The 8956-nt window shown below is 46.0% G+C and overlaps 1 protein-coding gene across 3 annotated transcripts in view; it reads left to right on the top strand.

The window, feature by feature from the left end:
• Positions 1-8956, top strand: part of Glra1 (glycine receptor alpha 1) — a 99539-nt gene that overhangs the window by 66525 nt on the left and 24058 nt on the right. The gene's annotated exons all lie outside the window — the stretch shown is intronic.

Here is an 8956-nt window from a genome sequence, read left to right as displayed (position 1 = left end):
TAATTTAGGTTCGTTGATTCTTCCTTTTGTTTCCTGTGCTTTTGGAGTTGACCAGAAAACCACAGCCTACACCACCATCTGAATGTATTTCCCCATTGTTTTTCCTCTGGAGGTTTAAAATCTTAAGATTTGCATTAAGATCTCTTACCTATTTTGAGATAGTTTTCTGAACAGAGTAAAAAAATAAGCAGTGGGATTTCCGTCTTCTCTATCCGGATGTCCAGTTTTTCCCTTCACTATTTGTCGATGACGTGTCTTTTCTCCAGTATCTGTTGTTGGCACCTTTACTAAGACACAGTAGGTTGAAGAGACAGGATTTATTTCCCCGTGCTGTATTCTACCTCATGGATCTGAGCTCTTGTACTGGTATCCATCCTAGCATCTTTTACTGCTCAGTAGGATGTCTTGAAACCAAGTTCCATTCCTCTCCAACTCTGTCCTTTCCACTCAAGATTGTTTGGGCCTTTGTGCCTCCCTGTGAACTTTAGGATCATTTCTTTGTAGCTCTGTGAAGCATGTCTCTGTTGTTCCTGTGAAGGTTACATCGCATTGGTGAATGCTTCCTGTGGTGGGAGTCTTTTAACAATGGTTCTTTCGATCTGTGAACATGGAAGCTCCTTCTCCCTTTCAGTATCATCTTTTCTTTTTAAGGTGTGTTATGTTCATTGAAGAGGTCTTTCACATCCTGAGTGAAGTTTATTCCTGGAACTGGAATGGGGGCAGGAGTTGTATATGAGACAGAGTCTCATGGAGCCCAGACTGTCCTCAAACTCCATATGTAGGCAAAATGACCTTGAAATTCTTTGGTGGTTTTTTTATATATATAATTTACTTATTTTATGTGTAGGAATGTGTCTATGTACAGGTATGACTATGTATGACCTGCATGCAGTGCCCTAGGAGGTCAGAAGAGAGCATCAAATCCTCTGTAACTGGAGTTACAGACAGTTGCATCTCACCACGCAGGTTCTGAGAGTCCTCTACACCGGCAGCCAGTGCTCTGAACTGCTGAGACATCTCTCCAACCCCAACCTTGAACTTCTGATCCTCCTGCCCATGTTCCTTGGTGTTGAAGATACTGGTATACTCCCCCACACCAGGTTTACATGGTGCCGAAAATGGAGTCCAGAGCTTGGTTTATGCTGGGCAAGCAATCTGCTGAGTTACTTCCCAGCTTCCCAGCTTAGTGTTTTGGTTATTATTATTATTATTATTATTATTATTATTATTATTATTATTAATTTTGTAGCTGTGCTGGGTTTCTTTGTTTTCTCAGCAAATATCCTAGTACTTGACTGAGTTCATTTATCACTTCCAATAGTCTTTGTTGAAGTCTGGATTTTCATGTATAGAATCAAATCAACTGCAAACTGGGACAACTGGACTCCTACTTCATACGCCTTAAACTTTTTTTTTCTTATCTAATAAGAGAGTGAATCATCAGACAAATCAGGTTCAAACTCCAGCCACTTCCACCCCCTCAGCCCTTCTTTATCAACCCTCTGATTTGAGCATACTTATCTCCGGAAGCATTCTTTGTCTTTGAAATCAGATTGAGGGCTGAGGAGATGGCTCAGTCCACAGAAAGCTTGTCTGAATATGGTTCCCAGCATACACATTTAAAAAGCCAGAGACAGGTGAATCTCTAGGACTCACTAGTAAGCCAGCCTAGTCCATGTGCCCAGTTCCAAACCAATGAGAGACCCTGTCTCAGAGACTGAAAGACAGGCAGAGGGACAGAGAGGAGAGAGAAAAACAGATAGAGAGAAAGGGGCGAGTGGGGGAGAGGGAGGAGAGACACAGAGAGAGGGAGGGAGGAGAGACAGAGAAACAGAGAGAAGGGGAGAGAGGGGAAGAGAGAGAAGGAGAGTCAGAGAGAGGGAGAGAGGAGAGACAGAGAGGGGGGCAGGGAGGAGAGACAGAGAAACAGAGAGGGGGGAGAAAGGAGGAGAGGGAGAAGGAGACACAGAGAGAGGGGAGGGAGGAGAGACAGAGAGAGGGAGAAGCAAGAGAGAGAGGGGAGGGAAAGGGGGAGGAGAGACAGAGAAAGAGGAAGGAGAGACAGAGAGAGAGGGAGGGAGGAGAGACAGAGAGAGGGAGAAGCAAGAGAGAGAGGGGAGGGAAAGGGGGAGGAGAGACAGAGAAAGAGGAAGGAGAGACAGAGAGAGAGGGAGGGAGGAGAGACAGAGAGAAAGGGGAGGAAAAGGAGAAAGGAGGAGAGGGGAAGAGGGAGGAGGAGGCCCAGAGAGAGCAAACACTGAGTGGCTGGCTTCCACACACAGTTGCACTTGCACACACACAATGTACTCCTTTCTTTTCTATCACTATGATAAAAATAACCTGACAAAAAGTAACATAGGGGAGAAAACTTTGTCTTGGCTCACAGTTCTAGAGATACGGAGTCCATCACAGTGGGGAAAGTCACGGTGGCAAGGGCAGGAAGCTGAGTGGCAACATTACATCACACTCAGCAGAGAGTACAGGAAGTTGCGGCCAGGCTATAAAACCTCATAGCCCAGCGTTGCACTTCCTCCAGCAAGGCCCCCACTCCCTAAAGGTTCCACAATCTCCCCTGAGAGCATCACCAGCTGGGGACCAGGTGTTCAACCCTTGAGCCTGTGAGGGACATTTGTCATTCAAACGACCACACATGTGCTCCCATAAACACATGCACCATACATACACATACCTTTTTTTTTTTTTTTGGTTTTTTTTCGAGACAGGGTTTCTCTGTATAGCCCTGGCTGTCCTGGAACTCACTTTGTAGACCAGGCTGGCCTCAAACTCAGAAATCCTCCTGCCTCTGCCTCCCGAGTGCTGGGATTAAAGGCATGTCCTACCACGCCTGGCTACACATACCTTTTTAAAAATCAGGTTGAAAATTACTTATGCCACATAATTATTCTCAGAATAAAAAAAAAAAAAAAAAACCTTAGACACAACACAATGCCTGGCTCACGGTAGGTCCTCAATAAGGGGAAGCCGATGTTATGCTAGGTTGAGTAAACATGATTGTGCCTGTCTACACAGCTCTGTCTGTGCTGGGTTTTTTCAATGTGAGATGCCTTTTACCCTTGACTTTCCTCATTCTAGTCTTAAACACCCTTTAGCTGTGGCCCCATTCCTCATGGCTGCTCTGAGGGTTCACATGTCACCTCTGTCCTCACATACTGTTGGCTTCTTTCCCAGCTAAGCAGATACCTGTAAGCAGTTACTGTCCTTATCTCAGCACGGGGGCTGCTCTGAGACGCTAGCCTCAGGAGGAAAGACAAAAGGTCTCAGGTGCCACGTTCCCGTCTGTGATTTGAGGTCTGCATCTGGTAACAGTTTGTTAGCGCGCCCTAAGACCCCTGATACTCTGCACTTCCAATAGTGGATGTCTGTAACCGTGTTTGCCTTGTGTGCTGGATGATCTGCCTCTCTGAAGGCAGAAACCAAAACCTCTTGCTCTTCCGGTTCTGCTTCTGCCCACTTGCCTGCCTGTATCTGACTCAGCCCAATCAATCTTAAGAGTCGGTTTCAGTTTAGCAAAGGAAAACTCCTTGAGAGCTGAAAGTTTAAGACTTCAAAATGTGCACCAGGGGCTTGCAAGATGGCTCTGATGGCAAAGGCAAATGCCTCAAAGCCTCACAAACTGAGTTAGAGCCCCAGAGCCTGCATCGTAGGAGAGGGCCAACTCCTGAAAGTTGTTGTCTAACCTCAACACCCATGCCATGACATGTGCACACACATGTAGACACATACATAGCCAAAAAAGTAATAAAGCATTGTGTGCTTTTTAAAAGTGCATGGCTCCAAATAGAGTGCCATACACTTATAATCAAATATTCAAGAGGCTGGGGCAGGAGGATAAAGAGTTTGGGGACATCCTGGGCTACACATTAAAAAAAAAAATAGGAACCTAAATTTGCTTCTTCCATCCATTCTTTACTCCTGTGTCTCTTGCTTCTGACAACAGCAAGCAGTCCTTTTGCCTTCCACATCTCCTTTCCTATAACACACCCTCATAAGCTCTGAGGTCTTTCCTGTTCAAATATTTTGAGCTTCTATTTCACCACTATTCTGAATTTAGAGGGGCTAAATGTTAGATTAGACACCATAAGGAAGGAAAGAGGAAGAAATCCAACTATAAGTGAAACATAGGAAGCCTTCAAATGTGTGGAGGATGGATGGACAGACAGACAGACATATGGGTGATGGATGGATGGATAGATGATGGATGGATGATGGATGGATGATGGATGGATGATGGATGGATGGATAGATTAATGATGGATGGACGATGGATGTTGGATGGATAGATTAATGATGGATGGATGATGGATGATGGATGGATAGATTAATGATGGGTGGAGGATAGATGGATGGATGGTGGATGGATGGATGGATGGATGGATAGATTAATGATGGATGGATGATGGATGATGGAAGGATAGATTAATGATGGGTGGAGGATGGATGGATGGATGGATGGATGGATGGATGGATGGATGGATGGTGGATGATAAATGGATAGATTAATGATGGGTGGATAGATGGTGGATGGATGGATGATGAGTGGATGGGTAGATGAACGGATGATGAATGGACGGATGGGTGGGTAAATGGGTGGGTGGATGATGGATGATGAATGGGTGGATGGATGGATGGATGGATGGATGGATGGATGGATGGATGGTGAATGAATGAATTGATAACAGATGGATGGTAGATATATGGGTGCATTAATGTCTTTCCTTGGTCCTATAAACAAAGCAACTGGTTGTCCAATTACTAGAAATCAGAGTGTCAGAATCTCAAGTCTTGAAAGATGGTTGAGTTGATACTGAAGATAGTTGGACCACACCTCTGAATGCCCCCACTTTGGGGATTTGAGCTGCCTTTGAGAAAGTAGAACCGTAAGTCCTGGGTTAGAGAATCCCACTGTTGTCTCTCTGACCCCGTGAACTTGCACAGGCGCTCCACATGTGTCAGACACCAAGCTAGCAAGCTGTAAGGCTAAGAAACCAAAGCAGCACTTGCCTCTCAGCCCATTGCACCAGTCATCTCCATCCCTTCTGAGCTGCAGTTCCCACAACTCTTTACCAGCCCCAGGAGGAAAGCACCATGGTGGGAACCTATCCGAGAAGCAGGGTCCAGGAGGAGCCAACGGTCATGGGGAAAAGTCGGGAGCCAGAGAAGCCGTCAGGAGCTGGAGGCCACCGACCAGAAAAGATGTCAGGAGATGGAGGCCACCGACCAGAAAAGATGTCAGGAACTGGAGGCCACCGACCAGAAAAGATGTCAGGAGCTGGAGGCCACTGATCAGAAAAGATGTCAGGCATCAGGAACCCTACAAAATGCTGTCCCAGTCTCCTGCTCTGAGTCTCATTAGTCCTTTTATAATGAGATCCTCTGGGGCCTGTTTCCTTCTTTCAAACGATGCACCTTTCTCTTTGTTTACATGCACTACTTCTGCAGTAAGAAAACAATAAGACGTGAAAGTAGGTGAGGAGCATTAGAGGTGGCAGAGATGATGTAGGAAAAGCAGGAGCTCACCATTATCCTTTCCAATTGCTGCCAATCATGCTTGGGGGAGGGAGGAGCCACTCTCAGGGAGGAAGCACTCGGATCAGTGTTTCTGAGAATTCCATCCTTCTGGAAGTTCAGCAAAGAAGCTAGGGACACCCACTGCATCCAGCTTCTAAAGAGGGCAGGACGTAAGCTGAGTTCACAGAGTTTTGCCAGGTAACGAGGACAGAGCATCCAAAGCAAGAACAGACTTCCTCCATCCTAGTCAAGTGTTCACCAGAGGGTTGGTCAGTGCGATCCCAGCTCCATATTCCTCAACCCATGAGCCTTGTTATTGGACACATGCCTCAGCCTTTTCAAGCCTGGTCCTCCCCAAGGCTGTGGGAATCTGGGTGTTTGCTTTCAGAGCATTTGTGAGAAGTAAATGTGTGTGACAGTATGGAAAACGTCTTAAGAAATGTCACTTCCTTTTCTTCCTCAAAGCTACATGAACAGTCTTGACATGTCACTAGCAGGAACATCTAAAGTATGGCTGGGATCTGGGGACTGGTGGCTTTTTCCGCCCAACCATTCATAGCCTGTTCGCTTCCAGGTGACTTTCCCAGACCCCGTGCTAACACACACTCTCTGAGTAAGCCCCAAAGGAGAAGGCAAGGAGGGGCCAACTTCAGAGACGCCACCACCAATGCAAGACAAACAAAACCCAACATCCAGGATTGGTGAGACGGCTCTTAAAGGCACTTGCCACCAAGCCTGACAACTCATTTCGAGTCCAGAGTCCTACATAGTGAAACAAAAGAACTTACCTCTTACCCTCACATCTTCACTCATCTGCTTCACACACACACACACACACACACACACACACACGGGGGGGGGGGGTAGGGAGAACAAATGTTAATTTTAATTTTTTAATTTTTTTTTTTAAAGATTTATTTTTATTTATTTATTATATGTAAGTACACTGTAGCTGTCTTCAGACACTCCAGAAGAGGGAGTCAGATCTTGTTAAGGATGGTTGTGAGCCACCATGTGGTTGCTGGGATTTGAACTCTGCACCTTTGGAAGAGCAGTCAGGTGCTCTTACTCGCTGAGCCATCTCACCAGCCCCAATTTTTTAATTTTTATTTGATACATATAGGTGTTTCACCTCATGTAGGCCCGTGCATGTGGGCCTATGGAGGCTATAAGAGTGTCAAATTCTCTGGAACTAGTGTTAACAATGGTCGTGAGCTTCCAGGTGTTGCTCAGAATCAAATCAGAGTCCTCTGGAAGAATGGACAGTGCTCTGGCTGCTGAGCCATATCTTCAGCTCCACCACTAAAAAAAATATAAATAAATAAATAAAAATTGTTGTTAAAAAATATTTAAACAACAATATCCAGGCCTAGCCTCCATCATGGGACTCATAAGGCCTGAGATTATGAGATGAAATGTCACCATCTATGGGGCTTGAGGGACAGGCTGCAATTAAATTATAGGAAAATCCTATAAAATGCTTTGGAACGTTTTACAAAGCTATCGATATTTCCACCAGAATGAAGCACCTGGGAGGCCGAGGGCGGGGGTGGAGTGGCCACAAGAAGATCATTTGTTTTCATTCATCCCCGCCAGGGACTGATCAAGACTAATGAGGGCTCAGAAGTAGCACCCCAAGAGAAAATACAGTGTGGCCTCCTTTTATGGCACCCTCAGGGAAAGAGTGATCTCTAGAGTGTGTGCAGGGGTGTGGGGGGGGAGGGGCACATGTGGAGTGGGTTCACGGGTGTGGGTCTCCCCGTCCTCGTGGACCGTTGGCTGATACAGTCCACGAGGATCTGTGAATACTTACAGTGAATGACCACGCCGGAACCACTTGTCAATAGGCAGATCAGCTTTACTTGGGGTGAATGAAGACTTATAAACTTTTGGGGGACTGAGGGTAAGGACATCCAGGATAGGCACAGGTCATTGGCTGGGGATTAGGGTACCTGGCATACCTCATTAGCATAGGGAGGCATTTCAGGAACGAGTTTTGTCAGGAGAAAGGAAATTGGTCCCATAAACTAGTTGATGCTGGGTGACATTCCTTAGGTTGGGGGTGGGAGGGCAAGGTCAGAGTAGAAGAAAACCTGCTAACAAGGGTGTCTCTCATTGTGCCCGGAGCTCAGAGGTTATCTGGGCGTGGTGATTTTAATCGTAACTTGCAGTTTTCCCACACATATGTGTGTGAGTATGGCTAAATGCATGGGTTTGTGTGTGTGTGTGTGTGTGTGTGTGTGTGTGTGTGTGTGTGTGTGTGTTACTTCTTAAAGGTTAGTTAGCATCAAAAGTCAGACTTGGGGTCATTAATCTTTGGGACAGTAATGCCCTTTGGGGCCCCCAACCCTGATGCTCTGCCCTTGGCCTTGGGAAACAGAAACTACAAATTCTGTCTACAGTGTGGCTGCATTCATGGGCCACAAGTTTACGGTACCTCTCCAGCAACATCACTCCAGCAACGTCACTCCAGCAACATCACAACACTTCTCTTTTCTTAAGTCTTACTTTGTTTTTAATTGTGTGTGTTGGCAGAGTACAGCTGGTAGACTCCAGAAGACGGTGTCACATTGTCCTGAAGCTGGAGTTACAGGTGGTTGTGTGCTGCCAAGTGGGTACCAGGAATTGAACCTGGGTCCTCTGGAAGGGCAGTGAGTGCTGTTTCTTAACCACTGTGCCTCTCAAGCCCCTAAAAAGACTTCTTCTTATGGAATCTTCCTTAGCCACATCTACCCAGTTTCCTGACAACTTTCCCAGGTGTGAACGGAGATAAACTGGCCTCTCAGATTCTATGATCAGCAAGAGCAGTTTGAGCAAGGTTTCAGCAGGACCTGCCCTGCCCCTGCAGAAGCCGCCTGCATCCCAGCATGACCTCAAACTACATAGCTATAAATGACCTTGAACTTCTCTTTTCACATGTTTTTATTTACAATGTGGAGGAGTAAGCTGAGGCAGGTAGATATCTGTGAGTTCGAGGCCTGCCTGGTCTACATGGTCTCAGGTCAGCCAGGGCTACACAGAGATACAGTCTTTAAAAAAAAAAAAAAAGTGGGAGTTGAGGGGGTACAACAGTGTTCCTTCTTCTGGCCTCCTCAGATACCAGGCATACATGTGGTACACATATATCTACGAGCATACAAATGTTCAAACAAATAAAATGAAAATCCCCTCACCTAAAAGTAACAAGTAAATGAAACCAAATGATAAAAAGATAAAAACAGTGGCCTGGAGAGATGGCTCAGTATGTAAAGATGCTTGCCAGGAAGCCTAAATGAACTAGCTCAGCCCCCAGTGCCCACCTGCTGAAAGGGGATGATTAGCTTCCACAAGTTGACCTCTGACCACCACACATGTGCTGCACACAGAAAGAAATTAAGAGAGAGAGAGAGAGAGAGAGAGAGAGAGAGAGAGAGAGAGAGAGAGAGAG

The sequence above is a fragment of the Mus pahari genome, chromosome 14 (assembly GCF_900095145.1).
Source record: "Mus pahari chromosome 14, PAHARI_EIJ_v1.1, whole genome shotgun sequence".
NCBI classification, from domain to species: Eukaryota; Metazoa; Chordata; class Mammalia; order Rodentia; family Muridae; genus Mus; species Mus pahari.
Note: the sequence above shows the minus strand (reverse complement) of the source record. Positions and strands in the feature narration are given on the sequence as shown.